Source organism: Condylostylus longicornis, unplaced genomic scaffold (assembly GCF_029603195.1).
Source record: "Condylostylus longicornis isolate FDR11 unplaced genomic scaffold, ASM2960319v2 ptg000020l, whole genome shotgun sequence".
In the NCBI taxonomy this organism is placed as follows: Eukaryota; Metazoa; Arthropoda; class Insecta; order Diptera; family Dolichopodidae; genus Condylostylus; species Condylostylus longicornis.
In genome coordinates, this window is record NW_026577989.1 from 2643041 (window position 1) to 2663285 (window position 20245).

At 23.2% G+C, this 20245-nt stretch overlaps 1 long non-coding RNA gene across 1 annotated transcript in view; it reads right to left on the reverse strand.

Annotated features, from left to right (window-relative positions):
• LOC129606625 (uncharacterized) overlaps positions 1 to 8007 on the reverse strand; it is a 104023-nt gene extending 96016 nt beyond the window's left edge. Inside the window, exons 1-2 of the long non-coding RNA XR_008696770.1 lie at positions 7915 to 8007; positions 1438 to 2520 (exon numbers count right to left, since the gene is read on the reverse strand). This is a non-coding gene — a long non-coding RNA (uncharacterized LOC129606625). The remainder of the gene's footprint in view (positions 1 to 1437; positions 2521 to 7914) is intronic.
• Positions 8008 to 20245: the final 12238 nt, after the last annotated feature.

The following is a 20245-nucleotide window of genomic DNA, read 5'->3' on the forward strand; positions in this document are numbered from 1 at the left end:
GAAAATGAGAAAAGATTTTAACAATTGGAAATTTAAGAGTAAATTGTAGTAAACAGTAGCAAATAATAAAATTGAATGTGTATGTTAAATTATTTGTTAAATAATTTTGAGGTTAATAGGTAGGTAAAAGTAAAGAAAAATTAAAGGGTAAACTGAGAATTGGAAATAAAAAACAAACAAATTATTTATTTTTGTTGTTGGGAAAATAAATAGAAAATTTTTCTATAAAAAAAATACAAAGATTTACGGAAGTGTTCATTTTTTCAATTTGAAAAAAATTTGTGTACTTCCTATATGCTCATAAATTCGTTAATATAAAGAGTAAAGGTTTATATTTTAAGCATCTCTGATTTAATTTTGTGGCAATGAAACATTTTTCTAATATAAATAATAATTTAACATAATTCAAAAGTTAAATATTATAATACAGTAAAGGAAATGAAACCGAGTAAATATGGAAAAAAAATTTACGTTCCTTTATTGTAGCCCAAAAATTCTGTCTTTTTTATTAAATTTACAGTTAATATTTCAATTATTAAATTTGTAATTTCCTATTTCTTAAAATTTTGAACACAATTCATTTTAAGGTACAAATCAAACTGATATATTGGAAAATTTTGGCCACATTATGTTACGTAGTGATAAACTTTATAACATTTTGCAAAAAAAATTTTGGTTTACAAAAATTTCTATTTTGCAAACGCAATTTTTGTCAATTAGCATTATCGTAAATCATACCTTAAATTGACTATACTATTATAATATTATAATACCCAAGAATACTAAATTATTATACCACCTCCCCCCCCCCCCCCCCCCCCCCCCCCTGGGCCACTTTACACTTTATCTTTAATGTGCGAAGTTCAAAAAAATTACTCAAAAATATTTTTCCATAATTTAAAATTAATAAAATTATTATGTGTATACGTACACATTTATATGTATGTACTTCAACACATTTAAAACAATATAATTTTCCAGTTATTATTAAAAATTTTAAAAGTTCACGAAAAAATAATAAATATCAAGAAGATCTTTAACAAAAAGCCGCCAATTAAATATTAAAGCTTGCCCATAAAAAGTTTTTTTGACTGCTTTCGTTATGCTAATTAAAACTAAGTTGTTGAAAAATAATTGCAAAGAAAAGTTTTTTTTTGTATTCTAATATAAATTTTCTATGCATAATAAAAAAATTTTAAAATATGATAAAAGCTAGATTATAAATGCCTCTTAAATTTGCAAAATCAAGGATATTTTTCCATAATACACATATAATTATTATGTAAACACTTAAGACATTTCATTCAAAAATTCTTGCCACTTTTCCCAGCCTTGAAATAAAAAGTTTTTTTTTTTTTTTATAAATCGTAGAACATAAAAATTCAATTTAAAATTTATGAAAAATCTAAAAATTTATTTAATTAATTTAATTTTTACCTTGATTAATTAATCCAACAAGAATTAATCCAAATAATAAATAGATTTTATAGTTGTATTCCATTTTTCTTGAAATTTTGTTCCTCTTTTCTTTTATTTTTCCAAAAATTTTTTAATTGATTTTAGAAATTTTTAAAATATTTTGATTTTTACAAAAATTTATAATATGTTAATTATAATTTTTCTGTATTAAACTCACACACAATATTTGAAAATTTTTCAAATTTAATTAAAAATAATGAGCCTTGAATTCTCAAATTTCCGAATTAAGTGAATTTTTATTATAATAATTTTTTTCTCCTACCGATTTGAATTACAGAATTAAATTCCAATAAAAAAAAAAAAAACAATTTTTTGTTATTTTAATTATTTTATTTTTAATTAAACAACAAAAAAAATTTATTTAAGAAATTTTTACGAGCTCAGCAAATTTAATAAAAAATTCTAACACTTTTTTTTATTTTGATTTTTTTTTTGTTATTTTTAAAAAATTTTTTTGATTATAAAAATTATTCGCTTTTAATTTTTTTTTCTTATTTTTCTGGTTTGTTGTCTATAATTTCAATTATAAAACACAATCTTTTTATAAAATCAAATTTATTTGACCGCTTAATCAATTTTGATGAAATTTTCCAAGAAAAATTACGATCTTAGAAATCTATAATCAAAATTTTTAATGATTAATTCGGTTTTTATTAATTTTTCTCTTTAAAACTTTATTAATTACCGTTTATTAATATAAATAATTTTATTTTAAAATAACCGTGAATTAAATATTTTCTTCTTAATATTTTAAAATTATTTAGAACCTTTCTCTCAGAGCTACAGAACTCAAATGATGAAGAGAAGTTTTTCTACCGTTTTACCAAGCAGGCAAAGTACCATTAAAAGAATTTTTTATTCTTTTGTTTTTCTTTTTGTTTCTTGTTTTAATTTTTTTTTTTTTTGTAATTTCCTTCTGCATTCCCTGCATACACATAATAATATAAAATTCATAATAATATCATAATAAAATAGAAGCCGGCTATTTTTATTGTTGAAAAATGTCTGGGTGTGGTGAATTTCTTTAGTTTATTGGTGAAACTGTAAAATAAAATGGAATTGAAATAAGAATATTTAAAGTTTTCTTTTTATAGTTTTTCAATATATGTAGTAAATTAACTACTTAGTTACAATGTAGTACTATTTTATACATTGGTTATTTAAAGGAATAATAATTATAAAATGTCACACAAGAAAACTATTATTATTAATGGTAAAACCATATATGTACATAAATATCGTCGGTTAAAAGGCAGAAAGCACTAAGTGCATTTTTTGAGAATTCGAAGTATCCAGATGAATTAAATCTGAAAAATATATTCTTTGTTGTGGCAAAAAATCATGCAAATCTAGAATATAATTTAGAAATTAAAGAGACCGATAACATTGCACTAATTGATTAGTTTTACAATTTTACGATTTTTTCAAATTGAATTTACTCAAAAGACTGTTTCCTGACTTAATGCTTTCTGCTTCTTAACCGACAATATTCGGTAATCTACCTAGAAGTATGTATTTAAATATGTATTTTAAATCGTAATTTTTGTAATACTAACTCTTACAGATTTCTCAAAATTTCATAGAAGTCATTTTAAATTTCAACCCTGAAGGAAACATTATTTGACGCTTACTAAAATTTCAAATTTTGTCACTTATAGTATGTAATATTCAATTTTTGTACGAAAATAACGTAAATGAGAAATTTCAGCGGAAATCCGATTAGTTTAAAGTTTCATTTAAAAAAAACTATTGAAAAAGAAAGTAGAATGAATTTCATATTTTGAGTAATATTATTGAATTTAATACAAATCATTGAATATCTTGAAATTGTACGCATAAAATTCTCAAAAAAGAAAATTGTTTGCTACTCTCTTATTTTTAAAAAAGCGGCAATTCCTAATTCAAAATTTACAACATTAAGAAACACCAATACCACAATTTTTTTTTAAATGTTTTTTATTAAAAGGGGAACAAGGAAATAAATTGTGAGTTGATGATAATTTTATGAGTAGTAATATTTTGTCACTCAATATATATATCTCATTCTCTGTTTTTTATTCAAATTTTAACTCAAAAAGTTTTACTGTATAACGGAAATACAACATGGTGACAGTATCAACATATTTTAACTCATTACAAGCAATACAATATTCAACATAGTTTATGTTTTCTTATACATATAGAAAAAAAAAGCTCGTGGAGAATTTTATTGAGTTAAAATTGTTTTAGATATGAGTAAAAATTTCCAAACTAAAAATCGTGTATAATAAATGAGAAAAATTTCTCATATTTTTAATATATACAATGTACATAAATAATTTTTGTATCTATGTATAGTAAAGCTAGACGATTTTATTGGTGAGAATGATTTTTTTCTTAGCCACTATGTATGTAGATATGTATACATACTTACAATGGAAATAAAAATTGCCGGTATTCAACATAACCGCTTATATCAATTCCCTGTTGATCCTTTTTTGATTTTTGTAAAATGTATGTATGTATGTATGTATTAATCCTTAAATATATGCTTAATTTATAATTAACAAATTATCAGAAGACCTACAATTACATAATGAACTCGAATTAATATTAAACCAGAATGGAAAAGAAAGGGAATATTAATCAGAATATTGGAAGGTTCCGGAAAATTATATTGATGAAATGAGTGTAAATACAAATAAATGTATGTATATATATGCGTGTTTAAATTGTATTTAGCAGTATTTTCATATACATAATTAAATATGATTATATAAAAAAATATAAAATTTTAGAAGAATTGAGTTTTAACATAATTTTAATATTAAATTAATAAGATTTTCTAAATTTAAAATTAATTTATTTACATAACATGTATTGCGGTCTAAATTGTTCCATACGCCAAAATTATATGTGAAATTTTTCATTATCGTTTAGAAATTAATAAAGTTTTTTGATTTCTGGCTCTACATACATGTACGATAGAAGGGGTTCTTTGACAAACAAATTTTTTTCTTTATGCACGTATAAGTTAGCATGAATCAAATGAAATAGCATAATTCACGGAAATTGCAAATTGTGCCATTACATAACAATATGGGACAAAATTAAATGAAAAATAATGAATTTAATAGGATAAATTTAGTAAGTAAATAATTTAATTTCTTTAAATTTATTCGTAAAAATTCTCAAATAACAAATACAGATTTCATAATATATTTAAAATAAACAAAAAAACTTTACATATGACACAGCAATAATTATTATTTTTATTATTTTGAAAATTAATTCTTATAGAAATTGACCTAAAAAAAAAAATTATAAAATATTTTGCATTCGATATAAAAATATTTTCTAACTCAATAATCACTTAATTAAATTCAATGAATCTTATGACACAAACAAAAAACCTAATAACCTGCATCACAGATCATATGTACGTTATATACGTATATATACGTAACGTATGTACGTACGTATACTCTAAACATAAGATGTTCTAATTTTTAAATTAATATACATATATATTTATATATATACACAATAATATATCTAATATTACTGCAAATAATACACAGTTGTATCTGTACATTTGTCGTATGTGCATTGTAATAAATGATTTGAAGGTATGTTAAATAATATATAGAAGTCACAGTAAATATACTACCAATATATTCAAGATTTTTTTTTCTTCTTCGAATATTTTACATATTACAATAAATGTACATATGTATATACGTACGTATGCAAGCACAAGTATTGTTTTCCCCCCATTTATTGAATATTATAATATAACATAATAATATACACGCGTGCAGTATGTATGTGAATTGGAATCCTATTGAGTCCTATTACCCTAAATCTTATTCTATATTTTTATTTACAACAAATAAATTTTCAATTCATTCTAAACTCGTTTTTAAAATTATCCTTCTTTTTTTTTACATTTTATCATCCATATGAATTTGTTTTTATTTCTTTTTATTATTATTATTTAATAATAAGTATAAGAAGTCCTTGTACTGGAATTTATACGCTATATACCTTATGTGATTTGGGGACTTATGCATAACTAACGTATAATGAAAACAAAAACAAAAAACCATGTAAGAATATTCAATGCATTTTTACTATAAATAACAAAAAAAAAAATAAAAACAATATAAAAATAAAATAGTTATAAAATGTTAATATAAATTATATAAGCTTGTATATATACTCGTAAATATTATATAATATATATGAAAATTTTTAAGTGCACGTATAATTACGATAACCTATACAAAATATATTTATTTGGTTATCGTACTGTGACTTTATATCCTTACAGAGTTTATTTGAAAATCATGTTATACTTGTAAAAAATGTACAAATATAAAGTATGAATTGAACCCAAAATATATATTGTATGCACTATATACCTACGAGTATGAATATATTAAAGGGCAGATAACCTCATTATGTCATCGGTCATGCATTTGAATACAAAGGCTATATAACTGCACTATGTGTGACGAAAGAACAATAAATGAATTTATTTTTATATATAATGCATATTATATGCAAGGATATACATCGAACACAATTAATATATAGCTGAGTATTATAATATATAACTGATATAGTTATACAAATATGAGTACATGTGTGCAATGTTCCAGTTAATAAAAGAGAGAGAAAAAAAAAAAAAAAGAAAAATAAAATTTTCATATATAAAATTAAAATAATGGTCAACCTTTTAATGAATTTTCGGAAATGAAAAACCTCTGTTTTGATTCATTGGGGAGTTTAAATAAAAAAAAAATAAAATAAAACTTAAAGAGTCAAAACTCTTTGTTAAAAAAATACAAAAAAAAATATTAAAAATAAATTTTAATTTTATTGATTGTGAAAATTTTCGTCTGTTTTTTAACTCTTCTTTTCTCTTTCTATAGAAAAAAAAACGAAATTTATAATTTATTTTAAAAAATAAGGATAATCAACAGGATTTTTTTTTATATACCGAAAAAGTCAGAAAAAGAAAATTTTTAATAATTTTTTCGGAAAATTGCAAAGCTAAAAAGAACACTTGAAAAAAAAAAATCAATGATTTAAAAGTACAATGCACTAAACATGGCATGCAATATTTTTGAAAAAAAAAAAATAAAATCTATTAAAATGGAAATGAGAGAAATGGAAATTAATAATTTCTTATTTCCTTCTTTTTTTTTAATAATAATAATTTTTCAACTTTAAGGACATTAAAATGAAATTAATTTTATTTAAAGTACATAATGTGTTTGTGTATATGGACATTGTTTGCTTTACTAAATCAAATTTAACTAAAAAGGTGGACAGAGATAAAAAAAAAAAGGCAATGAGTTTTGAAATTATTTTTCAAAATTTAAAATCATTCATATAGAAACAGGTTGGTGTACATTTAGTGGCATTCAATGATTAAAAGTATAGAAAATTTAAGATGACACTGTTAAATAAAATGTTAATTGAAATTTACAGTCCTAGTAGACATTCATAATGCAGAAAATTGACATTTCATCGTTCAAACATTTATTTGATCATCAATAGCTTTATGAACCACAGATCAGTCACAGCTATCGATATTCATCATCAACTTTGTGACTTTTGGGATGAATCATCTATCTATATACGAAGTAAAGTCTTCGTTTATATGAAAATTGCGTTGCTTTTTTAAAACTTTTATACGAAATTATTTGTTTAAAATCTTTAGATTTCGAAGAATGCAAAATATTTGAAAATTTCAGAAACTCTTGAGAATTGTTAGAAAATTCATATATCAACTAATTTAAAGTAAACTAAAATTTAACACTAAAATTTTAGCTTGACATGTTTCTCATATACATACATATATGTACATATGAATATATATCTATAACTATACAATATTTATGAGTACCATTAAAAAATATATTTAAAATTATTATTACTTTTAAAACCTATTTGGCAATAATAATAATTTTCAAATGGTTTAGCCTTATACGAGTATTTTCATCATAAATTTAATCGCGTAAACACGAAACATTTAAAAATTATGTACGTATACATATTTATAAATCTAACCTAAAATTAATTTATTTTTCTACTAATATTTGTACATTTTTATTGCAAATGTATGGGGATTATATGTCTAATATCGATATAATTATATTATAAATTATTAGTAAGTATATGGAGTTCAAATATAATTTTTAAATAGCTCCCTCCTGAAATGCTATAAGTATTATATGATATTATTCTGTAATAATTCCAAATAAGTTTTACTACATTATATTATTATATAATTTCGAAAATAGTAAATGATTCAAGGATATTAACTCTCATTTCGTTTCCTATTTTAATAACATTTTTATATTTTTCTAATTTTACAATACACAGGCACACCTTATAGCCTCTATATAAAAATGTATATATGGACATAAATTTTGTTATACTTACATGCATTTTGAAGTTTTATGATTATTCTTTACTTTTTACAATTTCAATTGCAGTAAAAGTTAAATGTCACGCGTTGCATTTTATAGTTTTTCTCTGGAAAGAAAAAAAAAAATTAAAACAATTTTTAAAATTTCATAAAACAAGCAGTTAAAAAAATTTCATTAAAAAATATTTCATAAAATATTTATGTAGCATAACAAGAATAGTAACTTTAACTTTCAAAAATATTTTCCATTTTTCAATTTGAATTAGTATAAAGTTTCATCTATACTTCTATAGTTTTATTATTATTGTGTAGTAAAGGAAATACTAAAGAAAATTTTCTATATCGTTGAAAATATTTTATATAACTTTCCCATAAAAAAAATTTATTTGGGTCAGTAAATTAATTTAGAAAAAGGAAAAATTTTGATTTGATTGAATAATTTTTCAAAATAAAATTCAAAATTCAATTTAAAAAATCCAAAATATAATTAAATGTTAAAAAATTGCTAATTTAACATAAAAAATATTGATTAATATTTCTAACTATAATGACATTGACATAAGATCAATTCTAGTTAAATCAAAGTTCTGAAATGTCAAATTCATTGTGACTGCACAATTTTCTAATTTAGCTTAGTTTTAAATAATCTAATTCGTTTATTTAATTTTCAAAATTATTTTAATTTCGAAATTAACTCGAAACTCTTAATACACATTTCTTTAATATTCGTATAAACTTCATAATTATCTGTTTCTCTTTCTCTTTATAATTTATAGGTAAATGTCATTAAATTTTTTAACCTCAATTTTTCAAACATTTAAATATAAAAAAATTTTAAATCGTAAATTTTTAAAATAGGTTTATCTAAATTCTTCACTATCTAAACAGAATATTTGCAAAATTAAATTGACTTCAACATAACCTCATTAAGACTTTAAAATATTTGCTAAAAAAATATTGAAGCATAAAATCAATATAGTAAGGCAAGTGTTCGTGAAAATAAATTCTAAAAAGAAAATGGAAATTTTCAAAATTTATTTCAATAAAAAAAAAATACAAAAAATTTGAGAATATTTCAATTAATATTCTTGATCTAATGTTTAATATATTCATGTACAAATGTGTGTGTTTGATTTTCTTTTTTTGTTTCATGTACTCCATACTAGGTATACGAAATCTATTACGGTAACAATATTAAAGTCATTGGCCTTTTCAACATGTTTACTTCATTATTTGAACAATAACTCATAATATCTTTTAGAATTATTATAATATTATTAGTATAAATATCAGTGATTCTTAATCTTCAATCAAAATTTGAAAAATAGTCAAGAACCAAGTAAAATTAAAATAAGAATAATTTCCGAAATTACTCTAAAATTAAAATGGTTCAAAACATTTTGCAACGTATACATACATATATGCTACGTATTAGAACTTATCTGAAATACAAGTTACTTGAAGGAACAGAAATGATGTGAACCATGTCTCTATTGGGGTTATTATGATAATTCAGATCAGCCGCAGTACTTTAAATAAATTATAATAAATTGGACTGGTACACAGACGTTTGAGAAATAAATCTTCAAATTGTCTATAAATTATTTACCGTTATGAAAGCAACTCGTGTAAATTGTATTCGTATTTTAATGGCGCAGTAGCGCAATCACTTACAAAACTTTGTCATGTTTTTAAAGTAAGAAACACTGTAATTTATTATTTTCAATGCCAACCATAGAAGTGTATTCATAAATGTAATAATTAAATGGAATCGTTTGTATTACTATACGTACACAATTTTTTTTTTATTAAATTTCAGAAACAATACGAAACAGAGCGCGTTATACTAAAAATGTACACAATTTTCGAATAGCTTAAGAGGAAAAGCATTGAAATTAGTATAAAAAAAAAGTAAGGAAAAAAATCTTATGTTTACACATTAAAACAATAAAAAAATTAAATAAAAATAAATATTACTTAAAAAACTAAAGCATTTTTCTTCTTTAAATTTTCAAGATCGCATTTAAATTTTTATGCTTTGAAATTGAAATTTTTCGAATATTTATGGGTTAAAAAGAAAATTCTCTTATATAATTTTGTATATATGAACAAAACATAAGAATAGAAAATATATATAATTGGATAATATGATGAATTAGTGTGACAAGACCACAATTTTAATCGGTTCATTTCATTAAATGAAAAATCTAGTGTCAGCAAAAAATTTATTTTTATAGTATTGTATTTTTTAATAGTTTTATGCTTCATATAAATAAACGTACATATAACAGTTTTATTTACATAACAATAAAAAAAAAATCTAATTTTAGCATTTTAATCTTAACATAAGGCATTTTTAATATAAGTATTTATGTGCATACATACTTATATTAATAATTCTTTGAGTCATTCACTTCTTTTAAATCATCACTCTATTTTTTTTACTCCTTCTAAACCCCACTACGAAACTATTTATTTTTACTTTGAATTGTGTGTACATAAGATATTACATAGGTACATAATATCTGTAAACACTGTACCCAAAACAAGACTCTAATAACGTATAGAGAAGAATAAAAATATTTAATATTTGTGATCCCCTAAAGCAAGATCATATGAACTAATTATATAAGTAGAAATGTCATAGTACAAATGTACATAAGAGACACGATGATGGTGAGTAATGAGAAGAACACAACAATCATTGTAATATTGTAAAATTTTAGTGTAATAAACAATCTCTTTTAGTGTAATACACAACTCTCTAGAATCTAAATATTGTAAGATCATTAACATTGAAATAGAAAACCAGCAAAAATACATAAAAAGAATAACAAATGAAATGTTTGAACTACAAAATTGTAGTTCTCATTAGTCAAAGAGTTTTATTTTATTTGCTTTTCATTTATATATAATATGTATATGAAGAATAGTATTGTTATGGAAGAAAAAATATTTAATCAGGGATTTTGGCGGGTAAAGTGAAATTTAAGTTCATTGCCACTTTCATTCAACTATTAAATAATAATTATCCTAGGGTCGGATATTCTTTTGATTTTATTTAACGTATTTGATTGTCATTTAAAAAAAGATTACCAACTTGTTTACATTTAAAAATTGTATTGAAAGTTGTGACAATAACTTAAAAGTTACCCAAAAAATACACACCACTTATAGCAAAAATTACATTAATCGATTAAAGAGAAAATCTCATAATTACTTACATATACTCGAAAAAAAGAATTTTCTATTACATTAATATAAAATAGTAAAATCATAAGATTTTTGAGTTTATAATATTAATTTATTTAATTTAAACAAATCATTTAGAAGTGTACTTACTAAACAATATGATATTTCGTGTTGCTCCAAATATATCACCATAGTATATCGTATAGCATATTCTAAATTTGGTTGAAACTAATCTCCTTTTTCGCAAATTATAATTTTATTAAACACCAGATAGTCGCATATTCGGATTAAATAATGCCCTATCTGTAACGCTTGCAAAATCATTGCCAAATTCTTGATCTCACCAATCATCTGAAAATAATAATGATAAGGATTATTATTGTTTTTAATTTTTCTTTTAACGTTAAAATTAAATTTGAATACCTTTTAGATTTATGTGTAATACCAAATTTTCAATTCTTAGTATTCAAACCGCATCATTATATAACAACAAAATATAAAAGTTCATCTTCTAATATTTTTGCAACTTTATATACATATTTAAACCAAAAATATAATAAATTTTGTAGAACCCACAAAAATTTACAATTTAAAACCTAAACTTTCCAAGAAATTTTATTTATAATTCAAAAATTTTTTATAGTTTCTAATTTCATCAATTATATCATCATCTCCTGGAAATAATTCAAAACTTTCAAAGATCACTAACACCACAGGAATTTTATTCAAAACTCGCTTATCTTAACCCCAATCAAATAAAAATGGTGTTCTTTGGTATGACGAATAAGACGAATGTATATAGGCACCTATACAAAACGTGTTTACAAACTAATTTCGTGCAAAAATGTCAAGCTTTTCACTTTTGTATCTTAACAATATTAGATATTTCAATAATATGTTAAGTTCTATTGTATACATACATACATATATAGAACTCGTATACAAATTGTGGCTTTTAGACCCCATGTACAGTTTGAAAATAAAAAGTAAAATTGCCGATAAGATAAAGAATGAATATCTGATGTCGCATATGTCCTCTAAAATAAGAAATGCTGAAAAGATATAAGTAAAAATTTATCATTCATAAAAATAAAATTTATTTTAATTTACTTATCATCATTAAAGGAAAACAACAAAAAATTCATTCATATTCGAATCGCAGACATGAGCTATATGTATGTACATATGCAAATAACAAGCTTGTCGTATATGAATCAAAAACTATGACTAATTAGGTATGAGCTTTTTTAATATTCTACTTAGGAACTGTCCAACGTTATTCAAAATACAAAACCAAAAAAATATTGTTTTTATTCTTCTAGTCATTTAAAATCAAATTATATTTAAATATTATAATAATTTACAAATTAAAATATTTTTATAAAAGTTATTCTACGGCAAAATGTTTTAACAGAACGTGACTCGTTCCTTATTGAATGAAACTCATTGCCAAATTTTAATGTTAATATTAATAATAAAGATGAAAACGTACCTATGTATGTACGTATGTACATATATAGAAAAAAAAATACCGCAATCCGAATTAAGAAAATGCGGTTTAACCATAAAGTAACAACAGTATTATTCATTTTCTAATAAATTACGAATTTTTATTCAAGAAAAATTCTATGCCATATGTTACACAAAATAATTAACATTTAATAATTTAAATTGTTTTTAGAATTATAATATAAAATTTTCGAACATTAGGTACATGTATGTATATATGCTTATAAGAAATATAAGAATGGCAGATCCTTTAGTATTTACATAAATTTTCGGATGTTTAGCAATAAAATATATGTATTTTAAAAATTTTTAAGTACATATTTTCAAAACATACATACCTACACTTGCCCATGGTAATTCTTCTTCATTTTAAGCGTTTGTCACAGATATTTTAATAAATTTTTCAGAAATTGGCTCAGAAAGCCACCAACTTTTATTTGATCCGGACTTATTAAATTTTTTTATATCCCAAGTATTTTTGCAAAAATTTTTATTTCGCGCCTTAATATAAAAAAAAATGAAGTCGATCACACTCATGGTTTATAAAAGAGCACATTTCCTTTTTAACAAATTAAGTCTAGACTCAGAGCTTATATTTACAAATATATACATAGCTTTAAATTAAAAAAATCTTCTTAATTATATTTACTAAAATAATTCTGCAATATGATATTTTGATTTAATTTTTTGATGGGAGAAAAGCTTAAATTATGTATATGGCTAATTAACGTATATTTAGCTGAAAATGACGTTGTTTGACAATGGGGACTAGGCATATAAGGAATAATTTCGGGGTAACTTTTAAATTTGCTTTTGTAGAAGTTCAGTATTATAAATTTGAAGTAATAAGTGACCAAAACTTGATATTATTTAGAAGGAAAATATATTATAAAATAAAATATCGATATTTATATGCAACGTTTACAAATCAATCAAAGTTTGACAATTATGAAAACAATAGATTATCATCAATCTTTCAAATTTAAGTCTATGTGTAAATAAGTTTGTACACTTTTGGAACTTTAATAATTTAAAAAATTACCGATAGGAGTACATTATTAACCAAAATTTTATGTTTAATAACCTGTTCACATTACTGGCCCACTGTGTCAGCGAGAATCGTGCGATATGTCGCTGAAATGTCATTGTCGCATTTCAGTTTACGTTGTCAGTGACAACAACCGTACTTTTACCAAAAACAATTTTCTTTTGTTTTTGCATTGTTTTTTTTTTCTAACCTTTTTTTTAATTTTTCTTTGGAAACTTATCTTGCAATTTTTATTCCAAGTTAAAAACAACGTTTGCCATTGAGTTGTCATATCATGTTGCGCGGACGAATATTCAATTTTTTTAAAATTCTGTGTCTGTCAGTGTCGCACCAATACATTTATTTAAATCAATATATCAATTTTATTTAAATTAACAGATTGAATATTTAAACACTTCGCGCAACTGTCGCTGTCGCAGTATCGCAATGATGGGAAAGTCCATAATCCATTGTTTATTTTTTTGCTGTCAAAAAATTATTTATGAAAACAGCACCGAATTTTAATAATTTTAATAGCCTTAATTCTTTTTTATCGTTGTCAATTTCTGAATGACATTTAAAAATTAACTTCAAAATTTCAAATTTCTATATTTGGTTATATATAAAAGCAGTAAGCAGACAAACAAATAAATAAAATAATAAATATTTTAAAACTAATAAGCAAATATTATCGAAAAAATTTTTTGTGATTTAGTTTGAACTAAAAACCAATCTTGGTAAAAAAACTTTTGACATACGTCACCCAAATTTATTACTGTGTACATATTGCTGCATGATTTTAACTGTTAGATAATGTTACCAGATCACGTAATTTGTTTATTGTTTTTACTGTGCTGTTAATGAATTTCTGATCATACAATACTCATTGCAGTTATTACTTTATATTGACATTCATTGAATATTAGTGATATGCGAATTGTAAATGTTAGCTTTCAATTTGCAATAAAGAAACAGTTATGCAAAATTTTAATAAGAATGAAAATATTAAAAAATTCAATTAATTCATTTTGAGATATATGTATACTGCGATAAATACTGCGTATTATTTTTCTTTTGTGTTGAAAATAATTTGAATTGTTAATTTAATTTAAATGCATAATTGATATTTTGTATTATGATTTGCCAAAAAAATGTTTATAATGATTTTTTTTATAATTTTTGGATTAACCTATTTTTGTATTTACTTATAATTTGAATGCATACCTGAGTGTGTTTTTTATTGTTTAACCCATAATAAGACTGTGAACAGAATGAACAGAAGGATACAAAAATAAATTAATAGTGCCTAAAAAAGGTTTTACACACAAATTTTTTACATGAATCATATCAATTTTAAATAAATATAAGATGAACTTATTCATAATGCTTTTACAAGATTTAAATATTTTAAATTTTCGGAGTATAGTTGGCGGCATCATCAAATAAATAAGAAACAGTCTAACATCATAACCTAACATTAGCCAGTAGCATAGCAAATAACCGCAACCTGCTTCAACAAATATTATGCATTCAATCAAAAATCATTTTCAAAGCATAATTTAAAGTCACTGTATTTTTTTACAATTTACATAATATTATAGGAACTTGATCTTTTAAATGAATTTAATTTAATATCCAAATCTTTCTAATAACTGCGTAGAAATTCAACAAAAAAATTAACTTTATGTTAACTTTAAATTAACATGGGTAAGGTTATTAATTAAAAGCGTATTATGCCTTATTTTTTTAAGCTCAAACTATCAAAATCCCCTTTGAATTAGTAATAAAAATTTATAAGCCTATGTAATTTTACTAACTACTTTTTTTATGAAATTTTTATGAAAATGACCACGACTTTATATAACCAATAAAAAAAAGTCGTCTGCTTAAATAAAGTATGGTATTAGACATTTAAAAAAAAAAACTCAATAAATCTCCTTTTCATAGTTGTATGAAGTCATAATATTTTCATTTTAAAAACTTTTAATGACTTAATTTTCAAAAATTCCATAGTAAAAAGAAGGGAAATATAAATTCATTTTCTATGAAAATCCCGAATATTTTTATTTTCATTTGGGATTTATGATAATTTAGTTAATATGTATTTTTTTTTGTGAATGCAGTTAATAATAGAGTATTAAAATCACTTAATGAAAATTAAAAGTTACCTTGACATTTTCATAATCCGATCAAGAATAAGTCGCATTCTTATTGTAGTTTTAATTGTAATTATTTAATTAAATATCAGACTAAACGTTGCGGTTATGATTTGAGTTTTATAAAACAAAATGTTCTTAAAAAAATTTTACAATTAGAGTGAATGAACTTCTTCAGTCCAAGTTCAATAGTAAAATTATGGTTAACTATTATAGAATTTAAGTACATTTAGTAATTTTAAGTACATGAAGTATGTGTATATGTTTAAGAATTTTCTATATCTGTACATTAATTAAGAATCAAATTTTAGAATTTCACATACTTTTTTTTCACTTCTTTGACTGTCACATTCTTACTCGCCAATTTTAGCTATAATTATATATTCTAAATTGGCTTTTTTAGCCCAACAAAATTTAAAATATGTGCATATGTATATGTAGTATTTTTGAAACAAATGTGTCAAATATTTTGACACATTTGTTTCAAAAATACTACATATACATATGTACGGGTTTTAAATTTTTCTCATTAAAAGTGAATTAAAATTTGCCTTAAAGGTGTAGTAGGTAGCTAATTTTTCATTTTTTCTTAGTCGCTTAGTTGAAAAAAGAACGAGTACGATTTTCCGCTACGAAATGTCAAAATTCATATTAAAACACATTTGTCGGCCAAAATCAAGCGGAATTACTGACGGTTATTAATTTATATGCCGGTGATGAAATAATCCGAATTCCTGTTTCACTATATTGCTGGTGGTTGTTTTTTGAAATAATATTTTTCTATGTAGCGGCATTATATGCAAAATGCTGAACAATTGATTTTGGCCTTCCGCTGTTGATTAGTGCTAAAAACAGAGTTCGTCTGCCGTTCTGTTTAGTTCCGTTTTTGCAATAAGCGGGCTTTACAGCACAAAATGGAAAAAAACATTGACAAAAATGCCTGGTCAAGTACAAAGGGAAAAGCAAAGTTATATTTTTTGAAAATATTAAAATTTAAATTTAATTTCTTTTAAAATAATGTAACTGCTTTTAAGGATAAGTAATTTAGCTACACTTTTGAAAATTGGTCATTAAATCCCTTTTCAGATGCTTCTTTATAAAAGTAATCCTAATCCTTACACATAATTTGGTTGCATTTATAAACGTATTTTTAAAACTGAATCATAATGTCGACAAGATTACATCATACTTTTATCATTATATTAATCATAATTATCATTAATTCCAATGCATATCGGTAGCAACAAATTAAGCTGTACTATTATGAATAACTTTAGTGACTTTTTATTGATTCACTCCCGGGATTTGTTTGTCATTTTATAAACAAATTTAATTTTATACAAATGTAAATAAAATACTGGTATGTACGTAAGTGATTAATACCTATTTAAATTATACGCATGTGGAATAAACTGTCTTGCATAGAAATCGTATGGTTATGGATGACAAAGAAATTTATTTATAATGTCATGATATTTATATTTGTATGAACCGTTAAGTTCCCTGTCCCTTTCCCAAAAAAAAAAAGTGGATAACAATGATTCATATTTATTTTTTTTTTCTTTTTTTACAAGTTTTCATGTTAAAGATTACTGTTAGCTTCTTTTAACCATTCTATGTACAAAGAAATTAAATACCGAGACGATTTAACCAATTATAATACGAAAAAATGTTAATTAAGTAAGTTAGTTTTCTTTTAATAAATTAATTTTCACTTACTAGTAACAGAATAGTATACACTTTTATTAACGTTTTAATTTAAGCCCGACAGTTAAATATTTTAAATAAGTTTGTACAAAATCACTGTCAAAATAACTGAATTAAGTCAAATAGAAAATGTTAAGATGACAAAGGGGAATTGTCAAAAAAAATTGCGAAAAAGTAAAAAATCAGCGCTATGTCAATATAAATGCATATACGTCTTGTACTACTTATCGTCAAAAGTTTACAAAAGCATCCAAAATTTTTTGAAAGCACGATTTGCTTTTCTTTGAGTTTCGAAAACGCATTTTATTTAACTCGAAATGTGAAAAATTGTAAATTTTCTTTACGATACAATACGGAACGTTACATATCGTCTAAGTTTGCTTTTTTTACGGTACTGAATACTTCCTCTATTTTGAGAACAATGTATCATGATGCCGAATACGTTTTACGCATTGCCATAACAAAAATTTTTTGTAATGTGGCACACATGAATTGTAATTAAAAATTTTATTAAATTATTTCATTGTCTGTCTGGTAAATAAAATTCAATAATTCAAAAACAATAAAAATTCAAATTTAATAAATACTTTAATTTAAATAGATTTTAACAAATACAAGACTAACACACAAAAAGTCGAAAATTTCTTATTCATCAACGATTTTTATTTAAGCAAAACATTTTATTCAATAGCTTCTATTAACACCTGTTTATATTTATGAAAATAATATTTATTTAAAAACAATTAAGAAATTTCTCTATTTAATATTAAATATTATTGGAAACGACTGAAATTTGATAAAAACAATGAAAATTACTCAAATAATTAAAGACGCGGTGTTTTTTTTTATTAATAAAGATGTTATAATTAAGAACGACGTTTGTGTGAATGTATTTACTGAACATGTTATTTGAAAACATTGTTTTGTACACCTGATCCATCAGAATTATTCCATAGAAACAAATATTTTCGATTAATGATAAGAAAGAAAATTGGAATTTAGAAAAAAGAATTTAAAAACAACGTAGATCATATGGAAGGTATGGGTGGAAATATTAAAATTATAGGATTCATATGGAATAGTGGCATTATTTGGAGTTATACATAACTAACTCAAATATATATGTATTTAGTTTGGTATCACGTAAATATTAATTCTATAAACACTTTCCAATCATATAAGTAGTAATCACTCAGTGACCAGGTACGTATCTCCTTTTAAATACATTTAATTACAACACCTTCAAGCCTGTACACAAAACAAAAACCTTTATATATTTACATACATTTATAGTTTTTCCATGTTCAGCAAATGAAATAAACATTAAGTATAAAATATCTTAAGTGCTTGCTCAGTGTATTCCATAAAAATATTTAATTCGCAAAACTATAAGTCGCAGTTGTTTCAATGGCACAATTCATACAGCATTTAAGCACAGTCTATGCGTGTATGTAACATAAATTATACTCGTATATGTACATAATGCCGAAAAACACACCATATTTATATTAAAATATATATTACAACATTATTGAAATAGACTCAATTCACCCTAAAATAAGGAAAGAAAATATTAAGAAATTGTGTCACCAAATAAAACATTATTTATTGGAATTTATTAGTCTATGGAGAATTTGTTTATTTCGGCAGTCGAGCTGTTTGCTTATGGAATATAGTAAAATATTTAAGTAAGTATACTTTCAAACTTAGATTCATGTGCAGTTTCTTAATCTTATGAGATTGTATGATTTTCTTTTCTTTTACATTCGCAGGATGTGGATTTCCAACAAGGAATTTTGGAATCGATTAAAACTTTTTAAATAAGTCATACCCGACTTAATCAGCAAAAACACTTTTATTATACCAAAATGTAAGACTCTGCTATCACCAATAACAAGTTTGAAATTATTCCTTATAATGTATGTTACTTCAATAACATGAAGTTTAAAAACGTTGGACTTGCTGAATATACTAATAATTTGATTGAACACAATAATTTGATTTAATTTACCATATTAGGAATCAAGGAATGCTATTATGAGAAAGGTATTTCTGTTATTTTCGGAAATTAATTGTTAAAAATTAATTTAAACTTCCAAAAGTATAATGTTCATATAATAGAAGCCAAATGGATGTGTATGCATGTTTACATACTGTCCCTATATTTACTACCTAAGAACATCTTATATGAAGAAAAATCGGCCTCAATTATTATTTTCGTTATGTGTACATTTTAAATATTCCCTATTTACAATATACATACATATGTACATTACATAAATGAAATAATTTCAAAAAGTATTATTGTACATTCATTGTCATACAGTATTTAAGTATACTATTAAAAAAATATCAACAAATAATATAACAATGGAACTTTAAATATAGTAGAATTTTGTATTGCATTTATTAACCACCGCGGCTTTATTTACTTTTGGTTATTAAAGCTGTTGTTTATGTATGTTGTTAATTTATTCTTTGATATTTTATGATTTATGTAATAACATTAACACAATACAGCATAATGCATTTAAACTACAATACTGTTTTAAAGGGAAAGTAAAAAAAATATTTAAAAAACTACATACGTAATAACATCGTTTTAAAGAGAGTTTATTCTTACATATATTCATTTCAATAACAATTACTATGTTAGTCTAAGGAGAAGCGTCGTGTGAGTCTTTTTTTTGTCATCGGAATCAAAATTATATAAGAATGATGCGAAATATTTTCGGTTAGAATAATTTTATTCCA